This window comes from Mesocricetus auratus, unplaced genomic scaffold (genome assembly GCF_017639785.1).
Source record: "Mesocricetus auratus isolate SY011 unplaced genomic scaffold, BCM_Maur_2.0 Super-Scaffold_100003, whole genome shotgun sequence".
Lineage (NCBI taxonomy): Eukaryota > Metazoa > Chordata > Mammalia > Rodentia > Cricetidae > Mesocricetus > Mesocricetus auratus.
In genome coordinates this window covers 65170603-65184845 of record NW_024429188.1, presented here as the reverse complement: position 1 = coordinate 65184845, position 14243 = coordinate 65170603, and positions in this window count along the sequence as shown.

Below are 14243 nucleotides of genomic sequence, written 5' to 3'. Positions count from 1 at the left end.
CTTCATTATGCGGTTGTGTCGTATATACATATTCTTTCTACCCATCACTCTTAGATGGTGACCCATTCCCATGAACATTGAAAAAAATGGAAGCTATAATAAATTTTTCATGTCGCTTCCATTATATGCACCTGACTACTTGTGCTCAAATACATTTACATGGTCTCCCAATAGAGACTATTCTTATGAGTAAAGGGATCCTGATCTCATCAATGTTAAACCTAACTACTGTTGTCTTCTTTTGCTCTCCTGTTATCAAAGGAATTGTTTGACTAATATGTATTCTCATATGCAATTATCTGTTATTGTCTTAGTTAGGGTTTCTATTGATGTGAGAGATACCATAACCACAACAACACTTATACAGGAAAACATTTAATTGGTGCTGACTTAAAGTTTCAGAGGTTTAGGCCATTATCATCATGGTAGTAAGTACGGTGATATTGAGGCAAACACAGCTTGAGAAATAGCTGAGATTTCTACACCTTGATTGGAAAGCGGCAGGAAATTAATGTCCCATTTCATGTGCCTTGAGCATCTGAGACTTCAAGTCCCACCACTTAGTAAAACACCTTTTCCCCAAAAGCTACACCTACTCCAACAAGGCCATAATACCACTCCCTGTGGACATATGGGGACATTTTATTCTAAAAACCATAGTTATTTTCTGTTCATCAGTTTGCTAACAGCCTTCAATATATTAATTATTTGAATTTTCTGTAATTTTTATTTTTAATCATTTTCTTTTAACTAGCATCTATCTGTCCATCTCTATCTTTCTATCCATCTATCTATCATCTATCGAATTGATCATTTGTTTATTTCTTCATTTATTTGTACCTGTGTAAGTGTGTGCACCTGCATTTGCCACAAAATTCTTGAAGAAATAGAAAAACACTTCTATAAATCGGTTCTTTCTTTCCACCAGTTAGTTCCAAGGACCAATATGAAACTACCAGCTTCACAGAAACTACTTTCCCCTAATATATAATCTCTTCATCTGCTTTAATATAGAAAGGTGTTTTGTATTAGCCTCTCAGTATTATTCTAATAGTTAAGGCAAAATTTCTTGGGATATTTTCTACACATACAGATTAAAATTTCCTTCCCACAATATATTTTTTTTAGTTTGTTTGAGAGTTTTGAATAATAAATTTTGTGTTTCCTCAAATTTTTAAGCTACTTCCAGTCAGGAATGTACTTCAGACTCTCACCCTGAACACAGTTCTCACCAAGAACACCAAGAAGTCTCTACTATGAATATTGACTTTATCTTATTTCACTTATCTGCAACATTCATATTTTTCAGCTGACTTTAGAAACTTTACACTTGTTTTCTTTTTTCACACTCTTCTTTTGTTCTTTCTTTCTGTCTCCCTTTCATTTACCTGTGTGATTTAAAGCTCATACTTCAAAATTCACATCTTTCTATATTCTTCCCCATTGTGGTCTCCTAGATCCATATTTTATGAACACGTTGAGGACTGCCTTTTTATTATATTTTTCATACAATGCAAATATGGATTTCTGGTATTTTGTTTTCAGTGTTTATTAGGTCCCTTAAACATATTTTTCTAATGTAAAATTTCTGAATTCTATTTCCATATTCATTCAACTACAATTTTTATAGTAGATTTCTTAGAGTTACTTAGTTCTGCTCTTGGCTTTTCAGCTTTTATCAAGTTAGTGGCTTGGGTAATCTAATTAAAATCCAGGGCAAATCCAGACCTACATGGTCTGGCTCCCTGTCCTCTCTGTGAACTTCTTCTCACTTTATGGTCTTTGCTATTCAGTAGAAATGCCAACCAGGCCTGTGGGCTATTAGATTTGCTGTGTTTGTTGCCTAAAATGTTCCTTTCTAAATATGCCTAGAGTTTGTAATTTCATTTCCCTGAACTATTTATTGAAATGTCACCACACTACAAATGATTTCCCTAATCACCTTATAAAATACCTAAAAATAGAGACCTCCCACTGCTCTTACTTTTCACTGTTATTACTTGATTTTCCTTTACAAACTTATTCATTTTACATTCTTATGACTTGCTGTCTGTTATTTAAACAAGAATGCAAACTTCATGAGACTGTACCTTTTTTCGTTTAAGCATGTACTCTCTCATATATGGAATTTAGACATAGATCTGGGGAGTGCCAGCCTACAATCCCATGGCCTGAGAGTCAGGGAAACAGAACCTTCATTCAGAGGCTGATGGAAGAAGAGGCAGATTCCAATGGCTAAGCACTGAGCTGAACTCAAGAAAGCCAGTAACAGAGAGGGAGGACTGATGACCAAAGGCATTAAGACTGGGCTGGTTTAACCCCCAGAAACAGCTGACTTGACAAAGGTTAACTCTTGAATCCCAGGCATCAGCCTGGGAATCCAGCATGGGACTGATCAAGACCCCCTGAATGTGGATGTCAGCAAGGAGGCCTAGGTAATCTATTGAGCATTGGGAAGTAGATCAGTATTTATCCCGAGTATACAAATGGACTTTGGACTCCCATCCAACAATGTGAGATGCAATCTCACCCTAAACTCTTGGGAGGAGGGTCTAGGCCCTGCCCTGGATGAAATGACAGACTATGGACACCCCCTTGGAGGGCCTTACCCTCCCTTGGGATATGAGGGGATATTGGGGGGGGGTAGGGGAGGGCATGGGAGGAGGGGACGGAAACAGAGAGGGACCTGGAACTGATTTGTGAAGCAACCTTGTTTCTAATTTAAATTTAAATTTAAAAATAAATAATAAGGCTGGGCAGTGGTGGCGCAAGCCTTTAATCCCAGCACTCGGGAGGCAGAGGCAAGCAGATCTCTGTGAGCTGTGAGTTCGAGGCCGGACTGGACCGATAGCCTCCAAAGCAATACAAAGAAACCCTGTCTCGAAAAATAAAATGAAAAAAATAAAAAAGACATATAAAAAAGCTAATTTTACCTTACCATCTCAATTAGCACCAGTGTGTTAGGAAAGGAATTTATTTTTCTTTATTTCTATCTATCTTTCTATCTCTTTTGAGTAAAAGATTACATCTAATTTAAAGAAAGCAAATACTGTGAAGTAAATGATGATGTAATTCTCATTTGAAAGATTGATAACACGGTCCTCAGAGAGAAAGAATAATATGGTGAAAATCATAAAGATGATCATTTTTATACCTATTGTTAAATGAATCAGAATGACATAGGTATTCTTATGTGAGTTTTAAACTATTATTAAAAATTCACTACCGAAGTTGTTAGCTGAGACCATGAAGCTTTTCTACATTCTGCAAATGTAATAAAGTGTTTTCAACTAAACAGAAGTCATCTCTGAAAATCAATTAATTTTTCAAAGAATTCTTTCAATTTATACAAGCTCAGTAGCAAGGAAAATCCCAATATCTCACATGTGACTGAGTAAGAAATAAATAAATCATGAAAGTACAGTGGAACTACATTGTATAAAATATAAGAAGAGAGCATGAACCTGAGCTCAGGTGGCCATAATGAATTCCTTTTGTTTTATTCAGGAAGCTAGTAAAGATAGATATTAATGTTGCTGCTGTTTGATTTTTGAAATAGCGTCTTGCTAAATATCTTTGCCTGGCTTGGAACTTCTTTGAAAATCAGGTTGTCAATACCCATTTGGAAATCTTCCTGCCAATGCCCTTCAAGTACTTCCTAAAAAAATCATCTTTTAATGTGGTTCATTCTATTACATTCTAATTTACTACTTAGTGTTCCTAGACTTGAAATATTTGTTTTTTATTAACCTACAAGTCATATTGGTTGTGATATTCTGGGGGATGATAAAATATACTGTAGGCAACTATTAGTTATATAAATATTACACACAATATTGTATAAATTAATCATAAACCTTCTTTATGTTAATTAGCTATCTCTCCTTGACATGTCCAATATTCACTCTTGTTATTTATAATTAGAAAATGCCAGAAATGACCTCATTCATATGAAATACTGACACTTGGTAACAACTTCCATGCTATAAATTATTACTTTCTGAAAGTCGATATCCTTTTATCTTTTCAGTTTTCAGAAGACTATTGATTAAAAGTGTTACAACTTTCTTTTGCTATATTTGTCAAATGCTATATGAAAAATCAGCATTTGTCAATATGTTTTATGTCATGGTATATTGTTGAATTTTATTATTCTTCTACGCTTCATTTACTTTTTATGGCTTCAAATTAATATATTTCAAAACATAAAATACTGCTTCACATCAGTCAGTATGTATGCATAGATAATAATTAAACCACACATTAAATCAATTGTTCAAAGCTACTTATATTTTCAGTATAAAGTTTTCAAGAATTTACATGTATATATAAAGAAACTCCTTAATGTTCTGATTTTTAACTATGAAAATATATGAACAATATTTTGAAATGTGAGTGTTGTAATAAATAAGCAAAGATCTGCATGAATTAAAAGTAGAAGTTCTCAGGAGGGAAGAATAATTTAAAAGAATCTGAACAATTTGGCAGCAATTATGTGAATGCAGTTGGTGTGTATTTTTTAATTCTTCCCCCCAAATGACAACGGTAATTCTGTAAGGTATGATGATTACAGATAGGGAGTGAGTAGAGCATAGTTATATATAAGGAGACAGAATACCGTAATTCCTAGCAAAGTTTCATTATTCAATTTTTTACCTTCAACACCTAAATATCAGTGTGTCCTGATTGTTTGAAACAACATTGAATTCAAGTGAATTGGTGAATGTAGTGAACTGAAAATGCTAAGAATATCATTTAGGAACTAGCAAATAAGAATTGGTAGAATCCAAGTCCACACTAATAAAGCTTGCCTGAAGATCTGAATGCAAATTAGGCACAGCCGTAGTGGCTGGGCAGTGTTGATACACAATTTCAATCACAGCAACCACACTAGTTAGCCACAGAAGCTGCAGAGTGGTGGTACACACCTTTAATCCCAACACTAGAGAGGATATAAGAAGGAGCTCAAAGTCACTTTCAGTATTCTGTCTGCAGTCTCACTGAGGACAGTTTTGCTCCAGCTTTGATAAATTTAAAAACTCCCAAGTGGTTGGCTGCTTTGCTCTTCTGACTTTCAGCTGGAACCTCAATATCTGTCTCTGGATTTTTATTACGCATGCTACACCGTGGAATATTGTTTAGCTAAAAGTAAAATGACACCAAGAAAGGTCACATGTAAGTAGATAGTTCTAGAAAACATTGTATTGAGTGAGGTAGTCAGACACAGAAAACAAATGGCTCATTTTCACTCTCAAATATGATTCCTACATCCAAATCTTTTGATGTGAGTATATAATATGAATTATTTAGCATATCAAGGAAAGCATAAAAGGACTACTGGAGTGGGGTCATGAAAGGGGAATGAAAGGGGAATATTTATAAATATAAATATAGTACAATTTACTATATGTAATATATACTACATACACTATCCATATATATATTACATATATTTGTGTGTATTTGTGATTTGTGGATGTGTGTCTTGATGTCTGTTCTCCCCACCAGAACTATAAACTAACAAATGCCCCAATACAGGGCACAAGAAAACTCATTTCAAATGATTGATGAGTAATATCCAAATGACTCCGAAAATAATATACATTATGGATGCAGTCCTTGGCTACATCTCAGGATTTGAGGGTAGACTCTATGACACAGGATTCAGATAATTTGAGCTCTATCTCATCTGTAAATCACTTTCTTGTGGTCTAGTTTTCATGGGTCCAAAAGTATAATTCATGTTGCTAAAGGAAGGAAGCAGTGAAGCAGTCCTGCCCAGCTGCAATACTCAGTAACCACAATCATTATCATATGCAACAAATGCATAAAGTTACAAAAGTGTAGCATTCAGATATTGATGGTAACCATCAAGTGTCTAAGTATACTTGTGGCTCTGCAAAAAGAAGAAATAATCTCTGGTACTAGAAATCTAGCCGACTTCCTGGGACTTCTAAATATAATGAAAATCTTATTCTGATACCACAGATATCAATCACCCTATATCAAAGTAATTTCTCTTTATAACACTCGTGACCATCATCGAAAAATAAACAAGAGAGAATGAAATGATCAAGAGATCATGAGGATTCCATGCTGAACTGATATAATCTACATAACAGATTTTATTTATGTGTCTGAGGGAACATCACAGAAGAGGGAGATGAAAGATTTTAAGGAGGACTAGTTGGAAGTTTGTTGTAAAACACTCTATTATAGAAAGGTATGTATAAACAAAGCCTATATATTGACAATATCAATAGTCATAAAAACACAGAAGGAGAAATAATTGGACGCCACCCAAAACAAAGAAATACTGATAGCTAATGATTGCAGAGAGGAAAAAATAGCCTCTTTTAGGTATGTAACTAGTGGTGGGCTTTGAGGTTTCACAAACCCATATCATTCCAGCTGTTGTCTCAGTTCCTGTTCAAGTGCCATACATCCCTTCCTGCTTCAATTCTCCTTGCCACAATGATTATGGACTAACCATTTGAAACTGTAAACAGCAGTCAATTCTTTCTTCTGTAAGATGCCCTGTTCATGTTTCTTTACAGCAATGTAAATTTAACTAAGATAGTAGTTCATGGAGCAGTGTATCCTTGTGAGAGACTTGACCATGTTGGGCTGTGAAGGAATATAGAACACTTTGGGCTTTTGATGTAGAAAATTGGTTGAATGCTCTTACCATGGATTAATGGTCCCTCTTAGTAGGAGTTTGGATGACAGAATAATATGGATTATGGGGGATTCTCAGATCAAGAGGTTTCAGATGGTAATAATATACCAAATGGCTAAAAGGACATTCTTGTGATATTTTGGCAAAGAATGCATATTTCTTTTGCCTTTATCCTAAGAATCTGTCTAAAGATAAATTGAAGAGTTTTATAACTAAGTTCATTGGCAGAGAATATTTCAAGATGATCTCATAATGATTGTTTCACATCATTATTAGTGATCATTCTTGGACAGAGCTATAATAAAAAGAGAAAGCAAGGCAAAAGGAAATACAAAATGTCCAAATTGAGGATAAAAGGAGCACCAGGAAATGTAATGTTGGAGCCAAGTTTTATAGGTATGAGAAGTTTAAAGAAATATTTGACTCAAAATGGAATAAAGGAAGTAGTAACCTCAGTGCATGACACAACTCAGGTAAACTTTTTACTTGTAAAGCGGAAATGACTAAGAAAATCTTGTTCTTCTAGGGAAAAGTAATGTTTACAACAAATAAAACACTAACACAGAATGCTTATGAAAATATAACTCAAGGAGAGGGACAGGTTCCATTCCAAGCAAGCAACAGAACTTGGCAGCATAAGCCACAACTTTCCACAGTCAAGAATCTATTCCATTTTGGGAAGATGAAATAGTTTCTGTGACATGGTGTGTTGGAAGTATCTAATCTGTTTTTTTTCAAGATATTACAGTTAAGATATTGCCTTGAGTCTCAGAAGAATTTTTGATTTTTGATTTTCAACAGGGCTGACACTGTGAAAGATTATGGCACTTTTGAAGCAGCACTAAATGTATTTTGAATTTTCATAAGACTACAAGCTTTTAGCGGAGCAGGTAGTGGAATCTGGTGGTTTGAATGAGAATGGCACCATAGGCTCATATACTTAACAATCTTTTTACACTCTAAATATGTATTAATTACTCTCATTGGTTAATAAAAATCTCATTGGCTCATAGCTAGGCATGAATTTTTGACAGAGAAAATGCTGAGGAAAAGAAAGGAGTTGGAGTAGATATCATTTGTAGAGCAAGCAGGATGGGAATTTCATAAAAGGTAAACAGACCTTGAAGCAGCATATAGATTAATAGAAATGGGTTAATTTAGTTATAAGATATAGCTGCAAAAAGCCTAAGATATTGACATAGCCCACCCCCAGTCAAGTACATCCTACATCAAGACCACACCTTCTAATCCTTCTTCCCAAACAAGTCCCTCAACTGGATACTAAGCCTTTAATTAATTCTGTGTGGTTATTTGGGAAGTGGCTTATGGGACTGAAAAGTTCAACTACATAAGAGCATCTAATTCCTGAAAAAAAACTTTAAAGGACAATAACATTGCTTTCTCACCCACAGCTATACTTGCCTGTCTATAGCCTAGGTATGACCAAAATGTGTAGTTCTTCATTAATAGTGTCTTGCCTTTACATACTTCTAGGCAACAATGTACAAGTCCTAAAGACTACATTATTTGTGTGGGGGGGTGTCGTTTGGACCATAGTAATGATTCAAAGAGAAATACTACTTATTTGTACTTTGGCTTTGATAGATAGTCTGGCTCCTGGTGACAGCATTATCTCACCACAGGTGGTAACTCCATTAAGATTCTCTCTCTATTTTGTGTTAAGGACTTGTTGGATTTAATACTTTCTTTTGACGATGAATCTATTTCCTCTAGTTTATCTTCAGTGCATTGAGATTCTGTCTTCCATCTCTTGTATTCTGTTAGTTATGCTTGCATCTGTAGTTCCTGATTGTTTTTCAGCCTTTTGATTTCAAGCATTACCTCAGTTTGAGTTTTTTCTTATTGTCTCCATTTCGGTTTTCAGGTCTTGAACTGCTTGAATTGTTTCCTTCATCTGTTTGATTGTTTTTTCTTGGCTTCCCTTGCATTCTTTAGGAGATTAGTTGATTTCTTACATTTTTTGGTTTGTGACTTCTTCCATTTTTTAAAGGGATTTCTCATACCCTCTTTGAGGGCCTCTATTACTTTCAAGAGGTTGTTTTGAAGGTAATTCTTTTCTGTTTCATCTATGTTGGTATGTTCAGGTATTGCTGGTGTAGAGTGTCTAGACTCTGGTGGTGTCATACTTGTTTCTCTGTTTTTATATTGCCCTCTTCTCATCTTTTCTTTCAGTGGGAGCTCCTGGGGTCTCTTCCTCTCCTGGTGTGTTTGGGTATAAGTATCCTTTCCAGTGTGTTCAAGCAGGTTCAGTATTTCAATTGGTGCAGGTGAGTCTGGGACACTCTCAAGCACAGAGTGGAGAGCAGAGGTGACTAAAGGCTCAAATACAGGGCAGGGGCTCAAGAACAGGGCAGAGAATGGAGGACACTGAAGACTGAGGTGTGGCCAGACTCGGGGTGATCCTTCCAGGCAGGCTGGGTCCTCTCTAGGCACAGAGAATGCCCAGGGAGAGAGAAGCAGGAGAATGTAGGGAGTTGGGGCTCAAATCAGGGGCCCCATTCACCTTAAGCACAGGGCAAGTACTGGAAGGCACTGAAGACTGAGGTGTGGCCAGACTCAGGGTGATCCTTCCAGGAAGTAATCAAATTGAGAGCAGAAATCAATAAAGTAGAAACAAAGAAAACAATACAAAGAATAAATGAAACAAAGAGTTGGTTCTTTCAGAAAATCAACAACATAGACAAACGTTTATCAAATTTAACCAAAAGACAGAGAGAGAACATGCTAATTAACAAAATCAGAAAGGAAAAATGGGACATAACACTGGGGAAATCCTAAGAATCATCGGGTCATACATTGAAAATCTGTACTCCACTAAATTGTAAAATCTAAAGAAAATGGATGATTTTCTGGATAGATAACACTTACCAAAATTAAAGCAAGAAGTGATAAACAATTTAAACAGATCTATATCCCCTAAAGAAACAGAAGCAGTCATAAAATGTCTTCCAACCAAAAAATTCTAGGACCAGATGGTTTCAGTGTGGAATTCTACCAAAAATTCAAGGAAGAGCTAATACCAATACTCTTCAAATTGCTCCACACAATAGAAGCAGAAGGATCACTGCAAAATTCTTTTTATGAGGCTACAATTACATTAGTACCCAAACCACACAAAGACACAAACAAGATAGAGAATTAAAGACCAATCTCTGTCATGACCATAGATGCAAAAATACTCAATAAAATACTGGCAAATAGCCGGGGGTGGTGGTGCACGCCTTCAATCCCAGCACTCGGGAGGCAGAGGCAGGCAGATCTCTGTGAGTTCGAGGCCAGGTTGGACCGACAGCCTCCAACACAATACAGAGAAACCCTGTCTCATAAAAACAAACAAACAAACAAAAATACTGGCAAATAAGAACCAAAAACACATCAGAAAAATCATACACCATGATCAAGTAGGCTTCATCCCAGAGATGCAGGGATGGTTCAAAATACGAAAAGTCATCACTGGTAATCCCCCTTATAAACAATCTGAAACAGAAAAACCACATGATCATCTCAGTAGATGCTGAAAAAGCCTTTGACAAAATCCAACACCACTTCATGATAAAGGTCTTGGAGAGATCAGGGATAACAGAAACATACCTAAACATAATAAAAGCTCTATACAGCAAACCAACAGCCAGCATCAAACTAAATAGAGAGACAGTAAAGGCCATTTGGCTAAAATCAGGAACAAGACAAGGAAGTCCACTCTTTCTATATCTCTCCATTATTGTAGTTGAAGTTCTAGCTAGAGCAATAAGAAAACAAAAGAAGATCAATGGGATACAAATTGGAAAGGAAGATGTCAAACTTTCACTGTTTGCAGAGGATATGATAGTCTTTGTAAGCGACCCAAAGAATTCTAATAGGAAACTCCTACATCTGATAAATATGTTCATCAAAGTGGCACAATACAAATTAACTCAAAAAATCAGTAGCCCTGCTATATATAGACAATAAAGGGGATGAGAAAGAAATCAGAGAAACATCACCCTTTACAATAGCCATTAACAGCATAAAATATATTGGGGTAACTCTAACCAAACAGGTGTAAGACCTGTATAACAAGAACATTGAGTCTTTAAAGAAAGAAATTAAAGAAAATACCAGAAAATGGCAAGATATCCCATGCTCTTGGGTAGGTAGGATCAACATAATAAAAATGGCAGTCTTACCAAAAGCAATCTACAGATGCCATGCAATCCCTTTGAAAATACCAGCAAAATTTTTCACAGACCTAGAAAGGATAATACTCAACTTTATATGGAAAAACAAAAGATCCAGGATAGCCAAGGCAACCCTGTACTTGCGGAGGCATCACCATCCCTGACTTCAAGCTCTATTATAGAACTATAGTCCTGAAAACATCTTGGTATTGGCACAAAAACAGACACGTAGACCAATGGAATCGAATCAAAGGCCCTGATATCAATGCACACACCTTTGAACACCTGATTTTTGACAAAGACCTAAAACTATACAATGGAAAAAGAAAGCATTTTCAACAAATAATGCTGGAGTAACTGCATGCAGTCATGTAAAAGACAACTTAAGTACAAATGGATCAAAGACCTCAGCATCAATGCAGCCAAACTGAAACTCTTACAGGAGAAAGTGGGAAGTACCCTTGAATGAATTTGTACAGGAACCTGCTTCCTGAACATAACACCAGTAGCACAGACACTGAGATTGACAATTAATAAATGGAACCTCCTGAAACTGAGGAGCTTCTGCAGGGCAAAAGACACAGTCAGCAAGACAAAATGACAGCCCACATAATGGGAAAAATATTCACTAATCCCACATCTGACAGAGGGTTGATCTCCAAAATTTACAGAGAACTCAAGAAGCAAATCTCCAGAACAACAAAGGATCCAATTGAAAAGTGGGGTACAGAACTAAATAGAGAATTCTCAATAAAGAAGTCCAAAATGGCTGAGAGGCACTTGAGAAAGTGCTCAACATTCTTAGCCATATGGAAAATGCAAATCAAAACAACTCTGAGATACCATCTCACTCCTGTCAGAATGGCTATAATAAAAAACACACCAATGACAGTTTATGCTGGAGAGGATGTGGAAAAAGGGGGTATAATCCTCAACTGTTGGTGGGAATGACAACTTGTGCAGCCACTTTGGAAATCAGTATGGAGTTTCCTCAGGAAAACGGAAATCAGTCAACCACAAGATCCAGCAATTCCTCTCTTAGGCATATACCAAAAAGATGCACATTCATACAAAGACATCTGCTCAACTATGTTCATAGCAGCATTATTTGTAATAGCTACAACCTGGAAAGTACCTAGATGCCCATCAAATGAAGAGTGGATAGAGAAAATGTGGTACAATTACACAATGGAGTACCACTCAGTAGAAAAAATGGAATTTTGAAATTTGAAGGCAAATGGATGGCACTAGGAGAAATCATCCTGAGTGAGGTAACCAAGTCACAAAAAGACAAGCATGGTATGTCCTCACTCATATATGAATTTTAGACATGGAGCAGGGCATTGCAAGCTCACAATCCCACAGTCTGGGGTGCGGGGAGGACCATAAGATAGATATGCATGGTAGATCTGAGAGGGGTTATGGGATAAGGTCTCCTAATTGGATTGAGGAGGGAGAAGGGGAGAGCAGAAGGAGATGGGAGAAAGAGAGGGAGAAAAGAGGAGGTGAGAGGAGGATATGGGAGAGCAGGAAGGTTGAGCCAGGGTAAGAATAGAGAAGAAAAGGATGGGAGATACCATAAAAGAGGGAGCCATTACAAATAGGAAAGATCTGGCACCTGTGAGATCTTCACATATCTACAAGAATGATACCAACTGCCATTAAGACTATCTTAAATGCCCTTCCATGATAATGAGAATGATGACTACCTTATATGCCATCCTAGAACTCTCATCCAATGGCTGATGGAGGCAGAGGCAGACACCCACAGCTGTGAACCGAATTGAACTCCTGGAACCGAGTGGGAAAGATGAGTGATGACCAAAGGAATCAAGAACAGGCTGGTGAAACCCACAGAGGCAGCTGACCTAAACAAGGGTGAACGCATGACCCCAGACTGATGACGGAGGGGCCAGCATGGGACTGATACAGACATCCCTCCCACTGAACCTGGGTGACAGAGAGGAGGCCTTGGCAATCTTTGCGACCTTGGAGAGTAGATCAGTATTTATTCCTGGCATACAGATGGACTCTGGGAACCCATACCACGTGGAGGGCTGCTCTCTCAGCCTTGACACATGGGGAAGGACCTAGTCCCTTCCCGGGATGATGTGACAGAATCTGAAAATCCCTCATGGAATCCTTTGGCTTCCCTGGGGAGCAGAGGGGGGGATGGAGTGGGGGTGAAGGGTTGGGAGGATTGGAAGGTGGAGGAGGAGAGGAGGGAGAGGGAAATGACAGTGGCAGGTGTAAAAAGTTAAATAAAAAATATGAAAAGAACAGATAGAAGGGAGAACAGAAAGAAATGAAAATGCACATCTCGCAGAAAAATAGCAAATTTATTGTTACAGCCAAGATATGAGCTGGAAGAGAGGGTTAAATTGCTAAGAAAATTAACACAGTTAAGGATAGGAGCCTATTTCTCTGCAGTCGAACAATGGGAAAATTGCCCTCAGGGCAAGGATCAACCTTAGCTAAGCTTTTAGCCTGTGAAATAAGAAGCCCTAAGGACTGTTCTGTTCTCAGGAAGCATAAACAGCTGCTACAAATGTGGTTCAAGTTGTTCAAGGGCAAACCCAAGTTCTCAGTCCAAATTTCTAGTATTATCAAAATACCACTAGTTTGAGGGCAAAAAATACAAAAATGAGGCATTCTTTGATTCTTTCTCTGATCTCAGGGACATGCTGGTGTGGCAAATTATAGCAGGGATGCATGCAGTTCTTTTAAGGTGGCCATGAGAGACCATTACAGGAAGTGGTGAAATTAAAGCCTGTGTTGCAATGAAGTCCTCAAATTATTAAAGATGCACAGCTGTGAGACATATTGAAAAGAAAGCTGCATATCCAGTGGGATCAACCCAAGGGAGAGATCTATGCTGCAGTCAGCAAGGCTGGAGTGACAGAGTCATCCAAGGCATTTGAAATTGAAGCCACTGGCAGCTGACAAGAAGTATAGGATTTAGTATTAGATCTGGTGGATTTCATTCTTTCTTTGGACATATTTTTCATCACTATGCCTCCCATTCCTCATCTTCAGAAAAAATACACTCTATGCAATTGAATGTTAGAAGCATATAGCTTTAAGATTATTTCTTATTTTTCATGTGATTTTTATTGAACAATTTGTTCATATAATATATTCTGAACATTGCTTTCTTTACCCAGACTCCTCCAAGGTTCTTGCCACTTCCCTGCCTACCCAACTCTATGGTCTTTTTTCTCTCTCTTTTAGAAATCACACAAAAAGTAAAACAAAAATTCAGAATTTTAAAAAGAAAAACAAAGAAAACAAATACACATTTCTATAGTTCTCATAGTGTGACCTATAATAACCATATTTTTGTTTTCAGTGAGTCAATTTGTTAATAATATAACACAGTTAAATTA